Source organism: Chiloscyllium punctatum, chromosome 38 (assembly GCF_047496795.1).
Source record: "Chiloscyllium punctatum isolate Juve2018m chromosome 38, sChiPun1.3, whole genome shotgun sequence".
NCBI classification, from domain to species: Eukaryota; Metazoa; Chordata; class Chondrichthyes; order Orectolobiformes; family Hemiscylliidae; genus Chiloscyllium; species Chiloscyllium punctatum.
Window position 1 is genome coordinate 3,766,367 of NC_092776.1, and position 22,975 is coordinate 3,789,341.

At 43.2% G+C, this 22,975-nt stretch overlaps 1 long non-coding RNA gene across 1 annotated transcript; it reads left to right on the forward strand.

Moving 5' to 3' along the window:
• The first annotated feature begins 11,870 nt into the window (after window positions 1–11,870).
• Window positions 11,871–20,065, forward strand: LOC140463297 (uncharacterized). The gene is made up of 2 exons (XR_011954655.1): window positions 11,871–12,810; window positions 17,498–20,065. It is a non-coding gene; the product is annotated as an uncharacterized lncRNA (long non-coding RNA).
• Window positions 20,066–22,975: the final 2,910 nt, after the last annotated feature.

Here is a 22,975-nt window from a genome sequence, read left to right on the forward strand (position 1 = left end):
ATTTAACAACATCCTTCTTATAGCAGGGTGACCAGAAATGGACATAAGTCTCCAAAAGTGGCCTTACCAATGTCCTGTACAGCCACAACATGACATCCCAACTCCTTTACTCAATGTACTGACCAATGTAGGTAAGTGCACCAAACATCTCCTTTACCACCCTGTCTACCAGTGACGCAACCTAGAAGGAACTATGTACATGCACCCCTTGGTCTCTCTGTTTGAGAACACTCCCCAAGGCCCTACCTAACTGTAAATCTTGGCCTGGTTTGTTTCATCAAAATGCAACACTCAGTTATCTGAATTAATTTCCGTCTGCCACTCCTCAGCCCATTGGCCCACCTGATCAAGATCCCATTGTACTCTTAGACAACTTCCTTCACTATCCACGATCCCATCAATTTTTGCAAAGGTTTATGATAATAGATTTACAATAGTTAACTCTTCTATCAGTAGAAACTGAAAGAACTGTGGTAATTGTGAAATAAGCTTAAAATATAAGCTTGGACTCATCAAGCTATTAACATCACTTGCTATGTCCAGACAGTAATCTCTAACCTTCAGGAAGGGCCACAGTTGCACATGAGCACTAGAATGCTATAAAATTGCTCAGATAGGAATGAGCCTTTTCGCAATGCCCAACTGCTCCCCAGGGAATGAATGAATCGATGCATCAAATTTTGGAAATTAGATTTTCGAAGTCAATCTTATAAGAATAATGAGGCTCAAGATTGAATTTAAAGATCTGCTGGAAAGTCAAAAACTTTCAAATAGTGCTGTGAGATTGCTGCTTTCTCCAGCTGTCATAGAATACACAGGTTGCATAGACTTAGAATCAGTTTGATCCTCAGTGGGCTCCATTGCTGTTTGGAGGATCAGCAACTTGGAAAGCTTATCAGAAAGGACAGAAACATAATGAGAAAGAACAACCATAAATTAGTCAGCTTGTTGTTCACAATGATCGTGACCTTTTAGAAGGAAGTAGTGTCTTACTGATTTAACAGTAACTTCCATTGTAAAGCACTTCATTTTCTGTGAAGCATTTTGCAATGTTGTGAGGTTAGAAAACAAAGGCCCAGAATAATGTTCTTTGTCATGGTGGTAATATCATTGCTGGTGTTCTGAAGGTCATTGAGAAATTGTTAGAACGTAATGACGGGATATTTGGAAAGTCAAAATACAATCCTTCACTGTTTGCATGGGTTTATGAAGGGTAAATCAGGTTTGACTAATTTGCTGGAGTTTTTTTGAAGTTGTAACAGGCAAGGTCGATAATGGGGACTATTTACACATAGCAGGTCTGGACTTTCAGAAGGCATTTGATAAGGTGCCACACAAAAAGCTAATACATAAAATGAGATCACATGGGATTAGAGGCCTTGATAGAGGATTAGCTCACCACCAGAAAACAGAGAGTTAGGATAAAGGAATAAAGAACAAAGAACAAAGAACATTCGAGCACAGGAACAGGCCCTTCGGCCCTCCAAGCCTGAGGCAATCCAGATCCTCTAACCCTGTTGCCTATTTTCTAAGGGTCTGTATCCCTCTGCTCCCTGCCCATTCTTGTATCTGTCTGGATACATCTTAAATGACACTCTTGTGCCCACCTCTACCATCTCTACTGGCAATGCGTTCCAGGCATGCACCACCCTCTGCATAAAGAACTTTCCATGAATATCTCCTCTAAACGTTTCCCCTCTCACTTTGAATACCTGACCCCAGTAATTGAGTCCCCCACTCTGGGAAAAAGCTTCTTGCTATCCACCTTGTCTATATCTCTCATGATTTTGTTGACCTCAATCAAGTCCCCCCTCAACCTCCATCTTTCTAATAAAAATAATCCTAATCTACTCTACCTCTCTTCATACCTAGTGCCCTCCATACCAGGCAACATCCTGGTGAACCTCCTCTGCACCCTCTCCAAAGCATCCACATCCTTTTGGTAATGTGGTGACCAGAACTGTACACAGTATTTCAGATGTGGCCAAACCAAAGTTTTATTCACTGTAACATGACCTGCCAGCTCTTGTACTCAATCCCTGTCTGATGAAGGAAACGCCTTCTTGACCACTCTATTAATCTGCGTTGCCACCTTCAGGGTACAATGGACCTGAACACCCAGATTTCTCTGGACATCAATTTTCTCCAGGATTTTTCCATTTACTGTAGAGTTCACTCTAGAATTGGATCTTCCAAAATGCATCACCTCGCATTTGCCCAGATTGAACTCCATCTGCAATTTTTCTGCCCAACTCTTCAATCTATCGATATTCTGCTGTATTCTCTGACAGTCCCCTTCACTATTTGCCACTCCACCAATCTTGGTGTCATCTGCAAACTTGCTAATTAAACCACCTATACCTTCCTCCAAATCATTTATGTACATGACAAACAGCAGTAGTCTCAGAACGGATCCCTGAGGAACACCACTGGTCACAGGTCTCCATTTTGAGAAACTCCCTTTCACTACTAATCTCTGTGTCCTGTTGACCAGCCAGTTCTCTACCCATCTAGCTAGTACACCCTGCTTCACTTTCTGCATCAGGCTACCATGGGGAATCTTATCAAATGCCTTACTGAGGTCCATGTATATGACATTTACAGCTTTCCCTCATCAATCAACTTTGTCACTTCCTCAAAAAATTCTATTAAGTTGGGAAGACATGACCCTCCCTGCACAAAACAATGTTGTCCATCACTGATACGCCCATTTTCTTCCACATGGGAATAGATCCTATCCCTCAGTATCTTCTCCAGCAGCTTCCCTAGCACTGATGTCAAGCTCACCGGTCAATAATTAACTGGATTATCCCTGCTACCCTTCTGAAACAAGGGGACAACATTAGCAATTCTCCAATCCTCTGGAACCTTACCTGTATTCAAGGATGCTGCAAAGATATCTGCTAAGGCCCCAGCTATTTCCTCTCTCACTTCCCTCAGTAACCTGGATAGATCCCACCTGGATCTGGGGACTTGTCCAGCTTAATGCCTTTTAGAACACCCAACTCTTCCTCCATCCTTATGCCAACTTGCCTTCGAGTAATCAAACATCTATCCCTAACCTCAATATCCGTCATGTCCCTCTCCTCGGTGAACACCGATGCAAGGTACTCATTAAGAATCTCACCCATTTTCTCTGACTCCACACATGATTTTCCTCTTTTGACCTTGAGTGGGCCAAACATTTCTCGAGTTACCCTCTTGCTCCTTCTATACGAATAAAAGGCTTTGGGATTTTCCTTAATCCTGTTTGCTAAAGATATCTCATGTCCCCTTTTAGCCCTCTTAATACCTCATTTTAGATTGGCCCTACATTCACAATATTCTTCCTAAGCTTCATCTGTCTTCAGTCGCCTACACCTTATGTATGCTTCCTTTGTCCTCATAGCTGGTCTCACAATTCACCTGTCATCTATCGTTCCCTAATCTTGCCATTTTTATCCCTCTTTTTCACAGGAACATGTCTCTTCTGAATTTTAATCAACCTCTCTTTAAAAGCGTCCACATATCAAATAGGGATTTACCTTCAAACAGCTGCTCCCAAACTATATTCCCCACCTCCTGCCGAATTTTGGTATACAGTGGCCTTTCCCTAATTTAACACTCTTCAATTACGATCACTCTCGTCTTTGTCCATGAGTATTCTAAAACTTACGGAATTGTGATCACTATTCCCAAAGTAATCACTTACAGTCAACTCAGCCGCATTAGAGAGATTTAAACAATCCTGAGATAAGCTCATGGATGATTTTGGGATAGTGTAGGGGACGAGCTGAGAAAAGTCCACAGGTCGGTGCAACATTGAGGGCCGAAGGGCCTGTTCTATGCTGTATTGTTCTATGTTCTATGTTCTATGAAACTTAAACCAGCTGGCTGGGCTCATTCCCCATCACCAGGTCTGGTATGACCCCTTCTAGAGTTGGACTATTTACATACTGCTCCAGAAAACCCTCCTGGATGCTCCTTATAAATTCTGCTCCATCTAAACCTCTAACACTAAGTGAATCCCAGTCAAAGTTGGGAAAATTAAAATCTCCTATCACCGCCACCTGTTGCTCCTACACCTTTCCGTAATCTGTTTCCCTCTGTCTCACGCTTGCTGTTGGGAGGCCTGTAGTACAGCCCCAGCATTGTTACCTCACCCTTCCTATTTCTGAGCTCTGTCCATATTACCTCACTGCTCGAGTCCTCCATAGTGCCCACCTTCAGCACAGCTGTGATATCCTCTCTGACCAGTAATGCAACTCCTCCACCCCTTTTACCTTCCTCTCTATCTCACCTGAAGCATCGATATCCTGGGATATTTAGTTGCCAATCAAGCCCTTCCCTCAACCAAGTCTCAGTAATAGCAATAACATCTTACTCCCAGGTACTAATCCAAGCCCTAAGTTCATCTTACCTATTATACTCTTGGATTAAAACAAATGCACCTCAGACCATCAGTTCCTCTGCATTCATCATCTGCTCCCTGTCTACTCTTCCCCTTAGTCACGTTGACTTGATTATCTAGTTCCTTATCGGCTTTAGCTACTACCTCCTTCCTGTTCACTAACTTCCTCATTTGGTTCCCATCCCCCTGCCACATGAATTTAAACTCTCCCCAACAGCATTAGCAAAAGAACCCCGAATGACATTAGTTCCAGTCTGGCCCAGGTATAGCCTGTCCAATTTGTAATAGTCCCACCTCCCCCAGAACTGGTTCCAATGTCCCAAAAATCTGAACCCCTCCCTACTGCCCCACCTCTCAAGCCATTCATTCATCCTGCTTATTCTATCATTCCTACTCTCACTCGCACGTGGCACTGGGATTGCTACCTCTGAGGTCCTACTTTTTAAGTTGGCTCCTAACTCCCTAATTTTTGCTTGTAGGACCACATCCCATTTTTTACCTGTATCACTGGTGCCTATATGCACCATGACAACTGGCTGTTCATGCTCCCCCTTCAGAATGTTCTGCAGCCAATCTGAGACATCTCTGACACGTGCACCTGGGAGGTAGCATACCATTCAGAAGTCTCGTTTTCGACCAAGAACCGTCTATCTGCTCCCCTTACAATTGAATCCCCCATGACTATAGCCCTTCCACTCTTTCTCCCGTCCTTCTGTACAGCAGAGCCAGCCACGGTGCCATGAACCTGGCTACTGCTGCCTTCCCCTGGTGAGCAATCTCCCCCAGCAGTATCCAAAATGGTATACCTGTTTTGGAGGGAGATGACCACAGAGGACCCCTGCACTGCCTTCCTGCTTTTTCTCTGTCTTTTGGTCAGCCATTCACTTTCTCCCTCAGCAATTCTAACTTGCGGAGTGACCAATTCGCTGAACTTGCTATCCACGACCCTCTCAGCATTGCGGATGCTCCAACGTGAGTCCATCTGTAGCTCCAGAGCCATCATGCGGTCAAACAAGAGCAAGAGGAACATAACACAGGTCTGAGATCGCCTGCCAGCTTTCATCTTAAGCTTGGGTATTTTTCTAGTTGGCAAGATGCAAAATGAATTTTGGCATTACCACTAAAGGAATGGAATATAAAAGTAATGAAGTCTTGCTGCAACTGAGCAAGGCATTATTGAGACCACACCTGGAGTATTGAGTACAGCATTGTCCCCTTACTTGAGGAGGGATACAGCTGCGTAGCTGTATTGGAGGCAGTTCAGAGGAGGTTCACTAGATTGATCCCAGAGGTGAGGGGTTGACCTATAAAGAGAGATTGAACAGTTTAGTCTGATACTCTGTGGAGTTTACCAAATGTGAGGAGATCTAACTGAGGTATATAAGACTCCAAAGGGGATTGACAAGGTAGACGTAGGGAAGATGTTACCTCATGTGGGGCGATCTAGAATGAGAGGCCATACCTCGAGGATAAGGGGTAGCAGATTTAAAGCAGAGATGATAAGAAATTACTTTTCTCAAAAGGTGGGGAATCTGTGGAATTCACTCCCCCAGAGTATGGTGGATGCTGGGATATTGAGTAAATTTAAGGAAGAGATGGATAGGTTTCTAATTAGTAATGGATTGAAGGGTTATGGTGATCAGGTGGGAAGGTGGAGTTGAAGCTGAGATGATCGTATTAAATGATGGAGCAGGCTCAAGGGGCTGAATGGCGTCTTCCTGCACCTGGTTCTGATGTTCTTATGATCCACTTGGAGTGATGGCGACAATACATTGTTGATGCTGGCTAACAACAATGGTCTTATATAGATTATTGACAGGGGTTAAATGGAATTGATGCTGTCTTCACAGAAGGTTCATGTGCTCTTGGGGATCGTAGCAATCTGGTAAGTTAGTCCCACATGATACCTCATGGTGGATTTATGATAACATGGCACTCCCATGACAGGGAATGACTTCCTTTTAAAACATGGACATAAAGCAATGTTTACAGAGGTTAATTGTGATAGAATCTAAAACTGTGCAGGATGATGACAATGATCCTCTAGAGACTGGTAGTGACTGTTCGAATCCCGATAGGACGATCCTGGACGGTAACAGTAAGACCACAAGAAATAGGAACAGGCATATGCCATGAAGCCCCTCAGCCTGCTCTGTTGTTCAATAGAATCATAGCTGATCTGACATTGTTCTTGTTTTGTTTCCTGCCCATTCCCCAAAACCCTTGATTCCCCGACTGATCAAGAATCTCTCTACCTCAGCCTTAAAGATGCACAATGACTCTACCCCACAGCTTTCTGTAACAAGGAGTTCCAAAGTCTCACAACCCCGTGAGGGAAGAAGTTCCTTCTCATCTCAGTCTGAAATTGGTGCCCCTTAATTCTGAGACTTTGTCCCCTGGTCCTGGACTCTCCCACAAGGAGAAATACTGACATCAATAAGGGCAGATGCTTGTAGCCATCATATTTTGTGGAGTGTACATGTTGTACATGTTTTGAAATGTTATTCTATAAAGCAATGTAATGCGTATTTTCATTAGATTAGCCATTACAATTTGATGTGAGTAGACTTTGCAGCAAAAGTATCTAAACACAGATTAATTCACTGCCATTCTGTGATGGTTCTGGTGGTCATTTACTTGAGTTTTTATGGAAGACTGACAGACCCGATGGAAATGGGTCTCTGTTGTTTCTGCCTGTTCTCCTGTTGACCTGAGGCACAGAGATTTCTTTTCCTTTTGAAGGGAAAGGCTGAGCAAGGAATGGGCCAGGAACGGGGAATTGGAGTCATGCGTTACTGGTTCAAGAACCATAAAATCAATGACAATGCTAGCTCTCCCATAAAAACGAATTAATTCCATTCTACTGATCTTCTACAGTCCGGCAAGATGTTCAATTTCAACATTATATCCATTATGGCATTATTGATGCCCTGACCATGAATAGGGAAGAAATGAAGACTGGGATGTATAGTTTACTTTGACATTAATTCATTTAAGTCAACAGCAACACTGAGAAACAGAGACAAGTCTTGTTACCGTTAAGGTGATTAAAATACAGATATCTATTACAGAGTGTGAGCCTCTTCCTAAAGGTCAGTCATAGAGACATAGAGCTGTACAGCACAGAAACAAACCCTTCGGTCTAACTCGTCCATGCTGCCCAGATATCCTAAATTAATCCAGTCCCATTTGTCAGCATCTGGCCCATATCCCTCTAAACCCTTCCTATTCAGATGCCTTTTAAATGTTGTCATTGTACCAGCCTCCACCATCTTGTCTGGCAGCTCAATCCATACATACACTAGCTCCGTGTGTAAACATTACCCCTCAGATCCCTTTTAAATGTTTTCCCTCTCACCCTAGACCTATGCCCTCTAGTTTTGGAATCCCCCACCCCAGGGAAAAGACTTTGTGTATTTATCCTATCCATCCCCCTCATGATTTTATAAACCTCTATAAGGTCACCCCTCAGCCTACAGCACACCAGGGAAAACAGCCCCAGCCTATTCAACCACTCCCTATAGCTCAAATCCTCCAACCCTGGCAACATCCTTTTGGATCTTTTATACACCCTTTCAAGTTTCCCAACACCCTTCTGATAGCGGGAGACCAGAACTGAATGTAGCATTCCCCAAGTGGCGCAACCAATGTCCTGTACAGAGGAAACATGACCTCCAACTCCTATACTCAATACTCTAGCTAATAAAAGTCATGATGAAATTATGTGATCTATCAACAGAAAAATTATAATGCGTGTTGAGATTTGGAACAGTGTTCTGATCATGATTTGAATGGAATAGCATCAGTTTTATTGTTGACAAGTTAATGGAAGTGAATGAGGGAGTGAGTTTTCCTTTGACTCAACTCTTCTTATCCAGATTCTGGATTAGTGGTGCTGGAAGAGCACAGCAGTTCAGGCAGCATCCGAGGAGCAGTAAAATCGACGTTTCGGGCAAAAGCCCTTCATCAGGAATAAAGGCAGAGAGCCTGAAGCGTGGAGAGATAAGCTAGAGGAGGGTGGGGGTGGGGAGAGAGTAGCATAGAGTACAATGGGTGAGTGGGGGAGGGGATGAAGGTGATAGGTCAAGGAGGAGAGGGTGGAGTGGATAGGTGGAAAAGGAGATAGGCAGGTAGGACAAGTCATGGGGATAGTGCTGAGCTGGAAGTTTGGAACTAGGGTGAGGTGGGGGAAGGGGAAATGAGGAAACTGTTGAAGTCCACATTGATGCCCTGGGGTTGAAGTGTTCCGAGGCGGAAGATGAGGCGTTGTTCCTCCAGGCGTCTGGTGGTGAGGGAGCGACGGTGAAGGAGGCCCAGGACCTCTATGTCCTCGGCAAAGTGGGAGGGGGAGTTGAAATGTTGGGCCACGGGGCGGTGTGGTTGATTTGTCCGGGTGTCCCGGAGATGTTCCCTAAAGCGCTCTGCTAGGAGGCGTCCAGTCTCCCCAATGTAGAGGAGACCACATCGGGAGCAACGGATACAATAAATGATATTGGTGGATGTGCAGGTTAAACTTTGATGAATGTGGAAGGCTCCTTTAGGGCCTTGGATGGACGTGAGGGGGGAGGTGTGGGCGCAGGTTTTACAGTTCCTGCAGTGGCAGGGGAAGGTGCCAGGATGGGAGGGTGGGTTGTAGGGGTGGGGGGCGCGGGGTGGGGGGGGGGGGGGGGGGGGGGGGGGGGCGTGGACCTGACCAGGTCCTGGTCCTGATTCTTATCCTGATCTTACTCACGTCCACAATTCTTTTGGCAGTTTGGACACATTCTGATTTTTAGGGTAGCTACTTTCTGATCAGTCCCAAATTGATGTATAAAAATCTTACTCTGTATTCTTGATTGTATACTTAAATGGCAATAGGACTGTTTCAAGATCTTAAGGATTGTGGAAGGAATTGGTGCTTTTTTTAACCAACAATTATTGTAGGTAAAGTTACACTGTTCTTTGTCCAACCAGTGGGAGGTTTATTTGCAGATGAACTGGCACCACTATACACACAACAGAATGAGCATCTTCCCATTAACACCACAGAATTGTGCAGTCATCTGCTTTATGACAAATGCAGGATTTAATCATTTTTCTGGAAGAGCTCTCAAACCTTTTCTTTTAAGCATTACCTTTCACAGAATTAACCAGCGGCCCTCTGCCTCTATCAGTTTTGAAATTGTAATTTCAAAATATTTATTTCTGTTTAATGGTAAGGAGCCTTCATATTACTGAAAAAAAAGGCATATTTTGTTGAAGCTTTTCAAAAAGCACTGATCAGGACAGTTCACAAGAATATCAAATCAGGTGGAGACATCAATTATACTGCATGAGAGGAGAGTGCTTGTTGGTTGGCAAGTGGACAGTGATTGGTAAAGGCATAGTCATAAAGAATGCACTGATTAAAGATGATTGACGGTGAATAGCCAGACCTTTCTTAAATGTTTAAACTTAATAACTTGGCTCTAATTTGTCAGGGCCTGAGAAATGATCCAGTGAGTGGCTTCCTTGAATTGCCCTAATGAGCGCAAGATTAAAAACTTTGACAAACTGCGTCTATTTCCAGTTGTTCTCAGAAGTGATTTCTATATAAACATATACACTTTTTATCACAAGATGCTGTGAGTTTTTCTACAATGGAAATAGTAATAAACCCTTTCCCTCCAGTTGCTGCATAATTAAGTAGAGAATGTCAATTTAAAATCTCTGCTGAAAGACCTAAAGGGGTAATGAGCCCAAATGCTTTTCATTCCGGGGATTGTTGGGACCTGGAATTCCCACCTTGAAAGGGTTATGATGCTCTGATTGAAGATTCTAAGGCAGTTTGACAGGGTGAATGCTGTGAGGATGGTTCTCCTCATGGCAAAGTCTAGAATTAGAAGGCAGAGTTTCAAAATAAGGGGTCTCCACATTATCCACAACTCCCACCAACCTTCGTGCTATTGGTAAACTTACTAACCCGCCCTTCCACTTCCTCATCCAAGTCATTTATAAAAATCACAAAGAGCAGAGATCCCAGAACCGATCGCTGTGGAACACCACTGGTTACCGAGCACCAGGCTGAGCACTTTCCATCTATCACCACCCTCTGTCTTCTACGGACCAGCCAGTTCTGTATCCAGACAGGATGTGGACGGGTTGCTACAATGTGGTTGCTCCAGTTGAAGCTGTTGCAGGCATAATGGGCTGAATGGCCTCCTGCTGCAGTGTTACAATTCTGTGATGCTGGGATTTGTGGTTACAATTTAATGTTGAAAACACTAACGGTAAGAGCCAAAGAAATGCGCGCAGATGGATTATAATAACAACAGCAATAAACTGGAAGGCTTTTCAAAATAAAACTTTGTAATGTTATGAAGTGCAACTATTATAATTCCTCTTGAAAAGGGTGAGGAGCACGGTTTGAAGTGTTGGTGCTGTTATGTGCACTAGCACTGAGGTCTCTCCTATGTAAACGACAGCTGAGGGTGGTCAGAGTGCTGAGTACAAGGAAAGTGCTTAACTGCAAACCTTTCTGGATTCTGGTTGGAGTCTTGTTTACCCTGAAAGCTTTACATAAAAGCAATTTGCATTTATCTCGAGTGTGTTGGCCATTAGCAAGTGAAGCTGAAAGAAATGATCAAACCAGGTAATAAATTCAGTGTAAAGTGCTGCTTCCCAAACTCTTTTCACATTTCAAATACCTTCTGTCACTTTGCTGGAAAGAAGATCTGATCTGTTCGAGCTGCTTTCGGCAGAATGTGAGAGAGGAGATTTCCCACTGTATTTGTAGCCATTTCCCTCACTGGGATCTTTTGTGCTTGAAATGGTAGTCACGTCCTGTGGAGGGAGATTGTTGGGAAGATAATTGGTGTAATAGTGGCGTATCAGGAGGGCTATTTTGGAGCAAAGGTTTAGAGCTGATACAGTGCTCACAGTAATTGAGTACATGTTTAAAATGCAGCATTTCTAATTAAAGGTGTAAACTAGTGCTCAATGACTCCCTGAACAGATGGTAATACAAGTCTCATCCTGACTGGGACATACATATCTTTTTCAATACCTCTGCAGTCCCCAGTGCCTTTCCACAGTATCCCTTACAGCTTATTCTGACATTTGCAGTTCCCAACGATGCTAACAATGTTAAACACCTCCTCAACCCACAACCACTTCCAACAAGAAGGATAAGGGCAGTAGATACATGGGAACACCATCATATTTAAGTTTCCCTCCAAGCCTTCCAACATTCAGACTTAGAAACATATCCCTGTTCCTTCACAGGGTCAAAATCCGGGAATTCTCTCCCTAAGGACATTGTGTGTCAATCCACAGCAAATGGACTGCAGCAGTTCAAGAAGGCATCTTGCCACTAACCTCTCAAGGGGCAACCAGGGACAGGCAATTAATGCTGGGCCCAGCCAGGGTTACACACATCGCACAAAAGGAATAAACTTTAAAAAACAGTCATACAGATATCCCATTGCAATAATCTGCACTGAACCAGTATCACTGATGTGGGATATGGTGGATTAATGTTACTTCTGCAATTATGCAATTCCATCTTACAAAGGAGGTGAACTCACACCAGTGTGTAATTGTTTTAGCCAAGAGCTGAGTCAACAAGAATGGAAACAATGTGGAGGAAATATATAATTGTTTTTGTATTAGCTAAAACTCTATGTCAGAAGGTAGACATTATGGGCAAGTAGATAAGATGTTGTGAGGGGATGAAGTTAAGCTAGATACGCCTGTACAAACAGTAGATATAAACATGTGCTTCCCACTTTTACAAAAACACAGGAACAAACCCCAATTAAAAGGGTCATAGGGATCAGAACGGCCTCGGGAAAGACACAGATGAAGGGGGTAGATAATGATGAAGAAGGGATATGCCTAACAATGACCTATAACAGGGTAAGGTCAAACAGCCTTGTGAGACCAGAAATAAGCATTTTATCACAGACAAGGCCGGATAAGGCAAGAGGCAAACAGGGGTAATGGGGGCCGGTCTTAGGGAAGTGGACGATGTAAGCAGGGGAGGGAGCAGTGTAAAACAATAGACATCAAATCATATAAATGTTATGTATGAATTGAATTTAGTGTGTGTATGTCCCTTGCCTTGAGAAAGGGACATCACACCCACTTGCAAGTGTAAAATAAATGGCACTACTGATTCAGATCTTGTCTCGGACTGAAATTATTGAAGTGAGTGGGCTTTGTTTCTCACAATTGGGGGCTCGTCCGGGATTTTCTTCCATCACCGGGGGGAGTGGCTGGCCTTGGACACTGGGAAGACGCGTCCCGTTCCCCATTGAGGAGCGGTCTCGTGTCCTGGTTTGGTCTGCTCCCTTGGGCGACTGGTACGAATCCCACAAGAGAGACATCTGAATCAGACAGTGATAGGAGCTCGATAGACAATACGGCACAAAGGGGCCAGGCAACTCTGTGCACAGACCAAGGTAAGAAACCTGACTTTTAATTATTGCCTTGGTGGCCGGGATTGAGTTTTAGTAGTTAATAAGGGACTAACGAAGGAACTCAATATGGGTTGTGTCGTAGGTAAGGAAAAAGCCTCTGGGAAAACAAAAGAAGGAAAAAGCAATGGAATTGGAGGCGGGGTCCCTTACAACATACCTCCAGAAAGTTCTTTGGGGAGGATGTTGTGGAATTGGCAAAATAATACTTGTACAGGGGAAAAAGATGATTAAATATTGTTGCTTCATATGGACTAAGGAATCCATTCTTCGTCCCGCCTCTTTTGGCCAAAATTCAGGTCGGACAAAGACTGGGTTTGTAAATATCTGAATTTATTTGTCAATGAGTGAGAGAGAGAGAGAGAGAGAGAATGAAGAGAGCTGTACAGCTGGTCGAAAGTTTAACCCTTTGTGATTTGGTTTGAATGCACATTTGTTTGTTGGTGATTGAATGTTTGCGTTTTATTCCCTGGAGCTTGAGTTCCGGGACTGTTTTGAATCTGATTCTTATTATGGAAACTTAACATGATTTCTTTAAAGGTTAAGGATTCTATAGAGATTATGAAAAAAAGAATGATAACTCCTGTTCTTCTTACAGGTCATGACTGCCTTACTGTCAGTTTCTAACTAATCTCTTCTATCTTTACATGAAAGCGATTTATGGAGGACAGTTGAAGTTTCAGTTCAACATTAGATTGTAGTAAAAACAAGATCCTATGGTTAATATCTGTGACCTTGGATTCGGCCATTGTTCATGCATTAGAAGTTTTTTTCTTTAAACTTGAATAGACAAATAATTTTAAGGCAGCTCTGATTATTTCAAGACCTATAGTATTGTAATTGAGCAATGATTGGTCAGTACTACTTAAGAAAACTAATTTTGGATTTAAATTAAGGGACTAAAACTGGGTGATTACAGTGGATTTCAAAATTGAGAACTGTATGCATTTTACATTTTGAATATTAAATACTGAATAAATGAACGTAAATATATAAATATATTTACAAATTTGGAACAGGCTTTAAAGTTAGTCAAGCATGAATTGATGAATTGGTGTTTGAAGTTATGGGGAGCTAGAAATATTGCAATATTTCATTAAAAAAAAAGAAAGAGGGGAAGAACGTAATGACTTATCCCCTTCGGGAGGTAACAATAGGGGACAAAGATTGGGTTTGTAAGTGTCCCCCTCAGCAGTGGGGAGGTCAGAATATTTAAAAAAGAAATGAAGGTCCTGGTTGAGGATCTGGTAGGGTTGTCTGAACAAACTGATCAATTTTTGGGGCGCAGTCTGTATACCTGGGCTGAGTTAATGTCTATTTTGAATATACTATTTACTGGGGAAGAAAGGGGACTTATATGGGGAGCAGCCATTAAAATATGGGACAGGGAACATCCGATTGGAGATGGAGATGCTGGACAGGGAGAGGTGAAGTTTCCCCTCAGAGACCCCCAGTGGGAAAATCAAAACACGGAGCATAGAGAAGAAATGAGGGAATTGAAAGACCTGATTCTAAAAGGAATAAAAGAGGCAGTTCCGAAGTCACAGAATTTGACTAAAGCCTTTGAAGTTAGACAGGAGAAAGATGAGACTCCCTCAGCTTTCTTGCAAAGATTAAGAGACTCAATGCGGAAATATTCTGGAATGAACCCTGAGGACCCAGTGGCACAGGGTCTTTTGAAAGTACATTTTGTGACAAAGGCATGGCCAGACATACAGAGAAAGATACAGAAGATAGAAGGGTGGAGTGAAAAACCATTAGATTAATTGTTAAGAGAGGCACAGAAAGTGTTTGTAAAGAGAGAGGATGAGAGACAGAAACAGAAGGTGAAAATGATGGTAGCTACGGTTGATGAGGTAGTTAAGAAAAGAATGGAACCAATATTGAGCAACTGGAGCGGTGGGTGGCAGCATGTAGGACAGAGAGGAAGGGGGAAAGGGAGAGAGAGAGGGAGAGGACAAGGGGGAGCATTTGATAGAGGGTTCGAGCGACAGGGGCAGAGCTGGAGGTCTCCACAGGCAGGATGCTATTATTGCGGAAAGATAGGGCATTTTAAGCGGGAATGTCCGGCTCTGAAAAGGGAAGAAAGGGCAATTCCGCTTATGAATTTTGATGAAGAATTGGGGTGTCAGGGGTTCCTGCCCTCGGGGGCCCACCAGGAACCCTTGATAAACCTGAAGGTGGGACCCTATAAGGAAGAGGTAGTCTTCCTAGTAGATACGGGGGCAGCACGGTCATCACTGAATTTTAAACCAAAGAAAGTAGAAATGTCGACACGGTCAATTACTGTTTCAGGGGTTAAAGGGGAGGGATTTACTGTTCCAGTATTTGAACCTATGATGATAGAAGGTCCTAAGGATAGGGTCAAAGGGGAATTGTTGTATCTCCCTGATATAGGAAGTAACTTACTAGGGAGAGATTTAATTATCCTCTTAGGACTGGAGATTGGAATTCAGGAAAAAGAATTAGTTGTCCAAATGGCAATGTTGACAGAGGATATGGAGAGAGAGATAGACCCTATTGTATGGGCTAGAGAAGGGAATCGTGGAAAATTACAGATCCCCCCCCTTGAAATAAATTTAAAAAGGAAAGGGGACATTGTCTGTGAGCGACAATATCCCATTTCCATAGAAGGTAAACGAGGACTGCAGCCAGTAATTGAGGGATTGATAAGAGATGGATTGTTGGAGCCATGTATGTCTCCTTATAATACCCCAATACTACCAGTGCGGAAATCCGATGGAAATTATCGATTGATGCAGGATTTGAGAACATTAAATCGAACAGTACAGATCAGGCACCCAGGGTGCCAAACCCCTCTACGTTATTAAGTGAGATCCCTCATGACCACAAATGGTTTAGTGTGATAGATTTAAAGGATGCCTTTTGGGCTTGTCCCTTGGCAGAGGAAGGTAGGAATTTGTTTGCCTTTGAGTGGGAAGACCCTAAGACAGGACAGCAACAGCAATACCAGTGTACTGTGCTTCCCCAGGGGTTTACGGAATCCCCGAATTTATTTGGACAGATGTTAGAACAAGTATCGGAGAAATTTAGCAGCCCCAAGGGGACTACCCTGTTGCAGTATGTAGACGACCTCTTAGTAACAGGAAAAAGAAGAGAAAGAGTAGTAGAAGCCACGAACAAATTATTGAATTTCCTGGGCCAGCAGGGACTGCGGGTATCTAAAAACCAACTACAATATGTGGAGCAAGAAGTGAAATACTTGGGACATTTAGTTAGTGAGGGAAAGCGAAAGATAAGCCCGGAACGGATAGAGGGAATAGTGGGAATGCCACTGCCCAGCACTAAAAGGGAGTTACGCAAATTTTTAGGTCTAACGGGTTATTGCAGATTGTGGATTGATTCCTATGCACTGGAGACTAAGAAATTATATCTCAAACTATTAGAGGGGGGAACCCAAATGTCTAAGTTGGGATGATGAGGAAAAAGAACTAGTTGAGAAACTCAAAAGAGATTTGATCCATGCCCCTGTGTTAGCCCTACCTTCCCTAGATAAACCTTTCCACCTCTTTGCTACCGTGGATAAGGGAGTGGTTTTGGGAGTATTAACCCAGAGGTGGGGGAAGGGATTAGTACATGAAGAATTGATTAAACGGGTCTTGGAGTCCCTATTACTTCCCCGAAAAATAGCAGTAGTGCATGTAAATGGTCATCAGAAAGTAAATGAACCAAAGGTTAGGGGAAATAGATTAGCCGATGAGGTGGCTAAGGAAGCAGCCCTGAATCCACAAGAAGTGGTGATTCATTCCCTAATACCTACTGTCCCAGGTCCTCGGGAAGCTCCTATATTTACTGAAAGTGGAGAAAAAGAATTGAGAGATTTAGGGGCTGTAAAAACAGCAGACGGGCCTTGGAGGTTACCTGATGGAAGGGAAATGTTAAACAAAATGATGATGCGAGAGATTATGGCTGTCCTACACCAAGCCATTGGGGAGTACAAGCAATGTGTGATTTAGTTCTTAGGGAATATGGATGTAAAGGAATATATACAATTGCTAAACAAATATGTGAGGGATGTATCATATGCAAAAAGGTAAATAAGAAAGTCTTGAGAAAACAGACCCCGGGAGGAAGAGACCCAGGATTGAGACCTTTCCAGAGTATACAAGTAGATTATACTGAACTCCCCAGGGTAGGCAGACTAAAATATATGCTGGTCATAGTAGATCATTTATCTGGTTGGGTTGAGGCATACCCCCTAGCTACCACCACTGCGAGTGGGGTGTCTAAAACAATATTGGAGCACATAATTCCCCTATATGGGCTCGTGAACCATATTGATTCCGACCAAGGAACTGACTTTACCTCTAAAGTGTTACGGGGGGGTAATGAAAGGGTTGGGAATTTCCTGGGAGTTCCATACTCAATGGCACCCGCCATCATCAGGAAAGGTTGAGAGAATGAACCAAACACTCAAACGACAGCTCTCTAAATTGATAATAGAAACTAGACTCCCTTGGACCAAATGTTTACCTATAGCTCTCTTGCGAGTACGAACAGCCCCAAGGAAAGATTTGGGACTATCCCCCTATGAAATCTTATTTGGATTACCTTACTTGGGAACGAATGGAGAATTGCCAATTCCCGAAACTAAAGATTTGTTTTTAAAGAAGTATATACTGGGTTTGTCCTCCTCTTTGTCTTTCCTAAGGAAACAGGGTTTATTGGCACAGACTCCACCCCTTGAATTCACCGTTCATTCCATCCGGCCGGGAGATTGAATCTTAGTAAAATCATGGACAGAGACTAAATTGCAGCCGGACTGGGAAGGGCCGTACCAGGCTTTTTTGACCCCTGAAACAGCGATAAGGACAGCAGAGAAAGGCTGGACTCACTACACTCGGATCAAAGGGCCAATGGACCCTCCCGTGGAGAAAGAAGTCTGGACAGCCGAATCAACGCAAGATCCGCTGAAACTCAGACTAAAGAGACTTTGAGTAACTAATTATACAGTGGCGACGCAAGCGCGGGATTATTTCTGTAAGATTGTATATTATGTCTTTTTGTGCTTCAGCATGATGTTTAGAATACTGGGAATGCTTAGAGTTATGATGCTAGCTCTCTTAGTATTGGCATTTCATCAAATATCATTTTCATATGTATTATTAACGGTTCCTGAATCTGATAATCCACAAGTAATAGACGCTGATGTATGCAGCTTAGTAAATTGTGGGGATGTAGATAATCAGAGACAGTACCGCAGCTCTGAGATACATCTTAAGTCCTATGGGGATAGCCTTGGGGATGGTACTTAGTATAATGGTCTCGTCACAGTACACCAGACCCCCTTCCGACCAGCTCGTGATTGTCCTGATAAAAAGTGTAACCCAATATACCTAATGATAAGGAAAACCACATGGCACGAAACAATCCTGGTGGGGGGGGGGGGGGGCACCTATGAGATACAATGAAATGAAATGTTTGGGATAGAAATGAAAGCAAATGGGAAGGATTTCTTGGGCTATTGTTTTTGAATTAGCGTAGGACAGGGAAAACGGGTAGAACTACTGGGTAATAAGATACAATCTTTCACCCCTCCCGATGATCCTAAAGTAGTAAAATTTATAGAGGTAAAGGACTTGAAACAGACCATTGAAATAGAAACTGGGTACGGGGATGCAAATGCCTGGGTTGAATGGGTAAAGTATACTGTGAAAAGTCTGAACAAGAGCAATTGCTATGCATGTGCCTCCGGTCGGCCAGTGGCCCAGGTGGTTCCCTTTCCACTCGGGTGGAAGCGAGACAGGAAGGGCATGAAATGTATGATAGCCCTGTATCAGGATGAGACTGCATGGAATGATAGGAATTGTACCTCCCTATCTCTGATGTTCCCTCCCTTGGAGAAGAAAGATGCAAAAGTTCCCCCCCTGTTTTCTGCCGCAGTTGGAAATCACACATCGTGTGTGTAGACGAGGTACAAGTCAGTCGAAAGATTTGGGGGAGCTGAAACTATGTACAGAGATTAAGAATGTCACCGAAACGGAGAAGGGAGGGAACTACTCAGCATTAAAGGTTCCCCGAGCGGATCTGTGGTGGTACTGTGGAGGCAAAATATTGAGACCCACGCTATCTCCAGATTGGAGAGGGATATGTGCAATTGTACAATTGGCAATTCCATTTACCCTGGCATTTGAGAAGGAAAACAAAGGAGGGAAAAAGGGAAGGGGTAAGAGATTACTGTTAGACACTTCTTTCGATGACAGGATTTATCTTGATTCGGTAGGAGTCCCTAGGGGGCTACCTGATGAATTCAAGGCTCGTAACCAGATTGCAGCAGGCTTTGTGCCAGCTCTCTTTTGGTGGGTAACAATTAATAAAAATGATCATACCCTGTATACGAGGGCTCACCCAAAGGTTGATTGAAACAGCCTTAATGAAACAGATGCCCCTAAAAGGGAATCAGGCTGAAGGACTTTATCGACTAAATAATGAGGAGATGAGTGAGACCAAGATGGATGAAATCTCTGGGATGATGCTTGCGAATTTCGGGAGCGATGCTTAGAAATAAAATATTTGCAGAAGATAACAAATGGTAATTAAAGAAAGAGGGGGAATTGTGGGATATGGTGGATTAATGTTACTTCTGCAATTATGCAATTCCATCTTACAAAGGAGGTGAACTCACACCAGTGTGTAATTGTTTTAGCCAAGAGCTGAGTCAACAAGAATGGAAACAATGTGGAGGAAATATATAATTGTTTTTGTATTAGCTAAAACTCTATGTCAGAAGGTAGACATTATGGGCAAGTAGATAAGATGTTGTGAGGGGATGAAGTTAAGCTAGATACGCCTGTACAAACAGTAGATATAAACATGTGCTTCCCACTTTTACAAAAACACAGGAACAAACCCCAATTAAAAGGGTCATAGGGATCAGAACGGCCTCGGGAAAGACACAGATGAAGGGGGTAGATAATGATGAAGAAGGGATATGCCTAACAATGACCTATAACAGGGTAAGGTCAAACAGCCTTGTGAGACCAGAAATAAGCATTTTATCACAGACAAGGCCGGATAAGGCAAGAGGCAAACAGGGGTAATGGGGGCCGGTCTTAGGGAAGTGGACGATGTAAGCAGGGGAGGGAGCAGTGTAAAACAATAGACATCAAATCATATAAATGTTATGTATGAATTGAATTTAGTGTGTGTATGTCCCTTGCCTTGAGAAAGGGACATCACACCCACTTGCAAGTGTAAAATAAATGGCACTACTGATTCAGATCTTGTCTCGGACTGAAATTATTGAAGTGAGTGGGCTTTGTTTCTCACACTGACTATACACCTAATTGAAAACTTCACTTCTGGAAAACAAAAAGATGTATTAGTCCCAGCGTTAACCTCTGCATTAACCTCTGCATTAGTCCCTGTATTAGTCCATGCATTAGCCTCTGCATTAGTCCCTGCATTAGTCCCTGTAATAGCCTATGCATTAGCCTCTGCATTAGTTCCTGCATTAGAGTCTGCATTAGACTCTGTATTAGTTGTTGCATTAGTCCCTGCATTAGTCGCTGCATTAGTCTCTGCATTAGACTCTTTAATTAGTCTCTGTATTAGTCTCTGCATTGCTCTCTGTATTAGACTCTGCATTAGTCTCTATATTAGACTCTGCATTAATCCCTGCATTAGTCTCTGCATTAGTTCCTGCATTAGTCCCTGCATTAGTCTCTAACCTATGCATTAGTCTATGCATTATTCTCTGCATTAGTCCCTGCATTTGCCTCTGTATTAATTTCTGCATTTGTCCCAGCATTAGTCTCTGCATTAGTCTCTGTGTTAGTCCCTGCTTTAGCCTCTGCATTAGCCTCTGTGTTAGTCCCTGCAATCGTCTGTGCATTAGTCTATGTATTAGTCTCTGCATTACCCTCTGCGTTAGCCTGTGTATTAACTTTTGCATTTGACTCTGCATTAGTCCCTACATTAGTCTCTGCATTTGTCCCAGCATTAGCCTCTGTGTTAGTCTATGTATTAGTTTATGTATTACCTTCTGCGTTAGCCTCTGTATTAACCTCTGCATTTGACTCTGTATTAGTCCCTGCATTAGTCTCTGCATTAACTGCTGCATTTGACTCTGCATTAGCCTCTGCATTTGACTCTGCATTTGTCTCTGCATTAAACTCTGTAGTGGTCCCTGTATTAGGTAAAAACAAGGACTGCACATGCTGGAAACCAGACTCCGGAATAGAGTTGTGCTGGAAAAGCACAGCGGTTCCGGCAGCATCCGAGGAGCAGGAAAAATCACGCCTTGGACAAAAGCCCTTCATCAGGAACCCTCATTAGTCCCTGTATTAGTCTCTGCATTAGTCTCTGCATTACACTCTTCATTAGTCTCTGTATTAGGCTCTGCATTGGACTCTGTATTAGTCCCTGCATTAGTCTTTGCATTGTCTGTGCATTAGACTCTGCATTAGTCTCTCTATTAGTCACTGCCTTAGTCTCAATATTAGTCCCTGTATTAGTCCCGGTATTAGACTCTGTATTAACCTCTGTATTATAATTTGTATTAGCCTCTGCATTAGTCTCTGTATTGGCCTCTGCACTAGTCACAGTATTAGTCTCAGCCTTAGTTTCTGTTTTAGTCTCTGTATTAGTCCCTGCATTAGCCTCTCTATTAGTCCCTGTATTAGTCCGTGCATTAGTCCCTGCATTGGTCTCTGTATTAGACTCTGCATTAGCCTCTATATTAGCCTCTGGATTAGACTCTGTATTAGTTCCTGCAATCGTCCGGGCATTAGTCCCTGCATTAGTCTCTAATCTCTGCATTAGTCCCTGCATTTGCCTCTGCATTAGTCCCTGCATTAGTCCCTGTATTAGCCTCTGCATTAGCCTCTGCATTAGTCCCTGCATTAGTCTCTGCATGAGTCCCTGCATTTGCCTCTGCATTAATCCCTGCATTAGTCTCTGCATTAGGCTCTGCATTAGTCTCTGCATTAGACTCTGTATTAGTCCCTGCAATCGTCCGTGCATTAGTCCCTGCATTAGTCTCTAGCCTCTGCATTAGTCCCTGCATTAGTCCCTGCATTTGCCTCTGCATTAGTCCCTGTATTAGCCTCTGCATTAGCCTCTGCATTAGCCTCTGCATTAGTCCCTGCATTAGTCCCTTTATTAGCCTCTGCATTAGCCTCTGCATTAATCTCTGCATTAGACTCTGTATTAGTCACTGCATTAGTCCCTGCATGAGTCCCTGCATTTGCCTCTGCATTAATCCCTGCATTAGTCCCTGTATTAGGCTCTGCATTAGTCTCTGCATTAGTCTCTGCATTAGTCCCTCCATTTGTCCCTGCATTAGACTCTGCATTAGTCCCTACATTTTCCTCTGCATTAGCCCCTGTATTAATCTCTGCATTTTCCTCTGCATTAGTCCCTGTATTAGTCTCTGCATTAGTCTCTGCATTAGCCTCTGCATTAGTCCCTGTATTAGTCTCTGCATTAGACTCTGCATTAGTCCCTGCATTCAACTCTGCTTTTGTCCCTGCATTACTACCTGTATTAGCCTCTGCATTAGACTTTGCATTAAACTCTGCATTAGACTCGGCATAAGTCCCTGCATTAGTCTCTGCATTAGTCCCTGTATTAGCCTCTGCATAAGTCTCTGCATTTGCCTCTGCTTTAGTCGCTGCATTAGTCCCTGTATTAGTCTCTGCATTAGCCTCTGCATTAGTCCTTGCATTAGACTCTGCATTAGTCTCTACATTAGCCTCTGCATTAGTCCCTGCATTTGTCCCTGTATTAACCTCTGCATTAGCCTCTGCATTAGTCCCTGTATTCGACTCTGCATTAGTCCCTGCATTAGTCTCTGTATTAGCCTATGCATTAGTCTCTGCATTAGACTCTGCATTGGCCTCTGCACTAGTCACTGTATTAGTCTCAGCCTTAGTTTCTGTATTAGTCCCTGTATTAGTCTCTGTATTAGACTCTGCATTAGTCTCTGTATTGGCCTCTGCACTAGTCACTGTAGTAGCCTCTGCGTTAGTCCCTGCATTAGTCTCTGTATTAGTCTCTGCATTAGTCTCTGCAGTATCCTCTGTATTAGTCTCTGGATTAGACTCTGTATTAGTCTCTGCAATCGTCCATGCACTAGTCCCTGCATTAGTCTCTAGCCTCTGTGTTAGTCCCTGTATTAGTCCCTGCA